We start from the raw sequence: 4307 nt of genomic DNA, 5'->3' as shown, positions 1-4307 counted from the left end.
GCGGTGGACATGCAGCAGTTCAATCGGTGTCAGATGGCTAGAAGCGTACTGTAGTACTCCTCCAGTGCAGTAGTACTCCATCATTGTTCGACTTCCCGAAGAGGCGAAGAGCCAAGCGCAGCCCGGACGCTCGTGTGGCAGTTTCATGTGTAGAGTAGTCTAGGATAGCGTGTACCGTGCCTGTAAGCTTAAAATCGTTGGGGTCGGCTCCATGCTATGTGGCCGTCTCGAAGTTTAAAAAAAATTAAAATAGTCTTCTGGCCCTACCTGACACCCTGGTGATTGTAGTTTGCACGCTCATCTGGTCAAGACAGGAATATATATTTTAATTTGTTTTTTTCAAAAAGGAGGGACTCCCCAGCCTCTGCATCAGAACGATGCATACGGCCACATATATTTTAATTTGTGGTGGGTAAATGTTAGAGGTTGCAGCAAATATATTGTACACTGCGGGTCTTTCAGCCAAGTTTAGAGGCAAGCATGTGGGGCCAGTGCTATGATGTGTCGCGTCAACTCGTACAACGAGGAATAGCTTGATTTTACTACACGCCTTCTCCCTCACCCATGCGCGCGGTTTCTCGCAATCGAGGACATTGGAGCACACATAGTAGTACTTCTACAACAAGCTATCCATCCCGCTCGCGGTGGATGGGCATGCAGCAGTGGATTCGACACTGTAGAAGCAGTAGTAGTAACATCATTGTTCGTCTTCTCGAAGAGGCGAAGAGCCAAGCGCAAACCAAACGTTGCAGTTGCGAACATTGGAGCACACATATAGCCAGGCTCTTGCATGAGACAAAATTGCTATGTGAGCCAACTATTGTACTAGTACGTACAACTACTTGCTAGTATAGCCCTGTAAACCAGAAAGGAGTATTTGCCCTTCTAGAGATTTAAACAAGTGACTAGACTACACCGAGATGGAGTACATATGGAGCAAAATGAGTGAATCTACACCGTAAATAAATACGTACTAGTTCTATTGTTTTCCTCTCCGAGGTGCACAATATTGAGTATACTGACTAGTCTCTTTTTGACACGCATTTACGTTTTTTTACACAGTACAGACGCAAGCGCTCATATACACACGCATACACTCACCTCTATGAATGCACACACGCACGGCACTATCATCTTGAAATTTACAAAGTCGCCATAGGCACCTCATCGTTGACGGGTCCATAGGTGCTTGAATGCCAAGGAGGGAGAGGGTAGCGGTTCCCGAGACGTTGAACGGTCAATGATGCATCCTCAATTACATGCAGAGGGAATTAATTGGAGAAGCATAATAGAGCCAGCACGATGTGAATGCAACACAGTTTGGACTCTCATATAATAAAGGCGCCCCACCACTCCAATCCATCTACAACCAAGTCTCTGCGCAACACTGCTCACTCCAATCCAAGACCAAGTGACCAGAAGCCACAAGCACCTATGGAGGCGATGGACGCGAGAGGCAGTCGGCTGTGCCAAATCATCCAAGGCGCCGGCCTGCGGCCCCGCACCGCGCAGCGTTTCCAGACGGTGCTGGCGACCGCAGGCATCGTAGCCCTCGCTGACGCCGGCTTCGCCTCTCGCATGGACGACATGATGGTCAACTCCATCCGCAAGTTCACCGCCATCAAGAAGCGTGCGAACGACTTTGCCGTACTGCTCCAGCCCGCGCGCCTAGGCTCCTCATTGCCTGCCACCTTCATTGGCCTCCATGGTCACTAACTCTTTCAAGCCCTGGTGGCCCTGCAGGTGCCGGAGGTCGCGACGAAGAATGTGCACCTCGAGGCCGCGCTCGCCGCGCAGCGCCTCGCCATGCAAGAAACCGTCGACATGCACATCCACGTCTATGAGGAAATCGTCTACATAGGCCACTACCAGGCAAGCGAGGACAGAAAGACGTTGGCCTTCTTCTAGCGGCTGGAATCTTTGGACGCCATTCTTCAGAAGCACGTCGACCTGGCCACGAAAGTCGCTGCTACTTAGGCGCCGTTCGGTGGGCCGGCGCCCTGAGTCGAGGAGGTGGACGTCGTCGATGGATGCATCTCTTCTTGCGTCCTGTAACCAGCACTGCATCACCTCGTGGCCTTAATGTTTTATTAGTATAGTACTCCCTCCGTTCCCAAATATAAGTCTTTCTAAAGATTCCAGCAAGTGACTACTACATACAGAGCAAAATGAGTGAATCTACACTCTAAACTATGTCTACATACATCTGTATGCTGTATTCCATTTGAAATAGTATCTAAAAAGGCTTATATTTATGAACGGAGGGAGTATATTGCATTTTTATTCCAGTCGTAACGTTTTCACTGTGAGGTGGAGCCGCAGTTGAGCAAACCCACCCCGCCCACCGGGCGTCGGCCGAGTTTAGAATTAGAAGAGAGAAACGAGGGAGGAGAGCTAGCTGTAGCACGGACGCTGTTGTCAGATGGGACTCGTGTTTATAGAATAGGAAAACTGAGCACTCGTGCCTCTTTTTTTTGAGGGAAAAATTAGTCGTATGTCTAGTACCACTAGTTGGGTGCATGCGACCTATAGCTGACATCACTTTAGGTCTCCTTTTCGAACCGCGGCTACACTTCACAGTACATATTATTTCACGCATTTATCCTCCTATATGTACTCCTAGGCTATTTCCACGTGCTCCCATTCGCCGACATGTGCGACATAGAGCATCTGGATCGTAGTGCATGCACGACTCGGAGCATATGCCGGGGTACTTTACATTTCAGACCTCACGAATTACATGCAAACCCCCCACAGAAGAATAAATAAATGAATGAATTACTACATGAAACTGGATTATTTTCGTGGAAACCGGAGCACGTTCATTAAATTTTGGACATAATACGTTTATAAAAAATGACCGGACCGAAACCAGTCTAAGGGCCTCTTTGCTTTTTCCAGCAAAAAAGGGCCTCTTTGATTCACAGGATACTGAACACACAGGAATGGGGAAAGTATGATGGCGATGAACCGAGACAAGGAGAACTCTACTCAGTTAGAGGTTAGAGTTAGATTCTAACCCTGAACTAACTCTAAACCAAAGAGGTGTATGGATGGCAGGGTTAGATTGATAATAAATGCTCTATCTCAATCATTTGACTACTTTGGACCCTATTTCCTGCCGGATTTGGAGGGTGCTTGGATACGTTTTAGTTCCATGACTAAAACTAGTGGGACTAAAACTTGTCAGCCTCACCCATGCTTGGATCCAAATACTAAAGAGACTAAAATCAAGTTAATGAGCATTTATTATCCTCCAAACCCTCCAATCCAGAACTCGCCTGTGTTAAAGGAGAGGAGTTAAATGAGGAGAGAGAGAGGACTAATCCACATTTTAGTAGGGGTACCCCTGACTAAATTTTTTTAGTCCCAAGACTAGTTTTAGCCCCTCTTTAGTCAGGGGTGCTTGGAACTTTAGCCTCTTAAAGAGACTATTTTTAGTCAGACTAAAATAAGTCCCTTGGATCCAAGCACCCTCTTGGTGTGGCCGGCTCTTCTGTGGCCTCCTCTCGCTCACAATTGACATAAACGAACCATCTATACAAATCAAGCATGCAAAACATGATAATTTCTACTTTGTCCATACAAATGAGATATCCCACTTAAACATACAAGTCGTCAATCAAGCTTCACAAAATAAAAAAATACTTCATGAAACAAAGAATGAGCTAACTCATCACGGAAGTCATTCACGATAGGGAGGGAGCCCGGAGCCCCTCACGCACCGAGGGACGTGCTCGCCATCGTCGCTCTGGAGGAAGGCTCTGTACAGCCCAAGCCCCGGGAACCCCTCCGATGCCGGCCCTTGCGAGTTGAGGTCGACACCAGCATGGGTAGCAGGGCCGCTTGCCGCCGACTGGGAACTTAATCTTTGGGCCTCTAGAAATAATGCAAGCCTGTAACTAAAATACCTAGAAAGGTGAACTGAATCTTTGGGCCTCTAGAAATAATGCAAGCCTGGAACTGAAATACCTGGAAAGGTGAACTGAATCTTTGGGCCTCTAGAAATAATGCAAGACTGAAAGTGAAATACCTAGAAAGGTGAACTGAATCTTTGGGCCTCTAGAAACAATGCAAGCCTGAAACTGAAATACCTAGAAAGGTGAACTGAATCTATGGGCCTCTAGAAATAATGCAAGCCTGAAATTGAAATACCTAGAAAGGTGACCTGAATCTTTGGGCCTCTAGAAAGATTTATTACCTCCTCAAGCAGCATCAAACAATTCCATGCGTGCACCACAAATCTATACCAAGTTTGATCAGGATCTACTTTTCGAATTCCGAATTAGCGCTAGAGCAAGCAAGAT

The sequence above is a fragment of the Triticum aestivum genome, chromosome 2D, assembly GCF_018294505.1.
Source record: "Triticum aestivum cultivar Chinese Spring chromosome 2D, IWGSC CS RefSeq v2.1, whole genome shotgun sequence".
Classification (NCBI taxonomy): Eukaryota; Viridiplantae; Streptophyta; class Magnoliopsida; order Poales; family Poaceae; genus Triticum; species Triticum aestivum.
The sequence above is the reverse complement of the archived record's forward strand: the minus strand, read 5'-3'. Positions refer to the sequence as shown.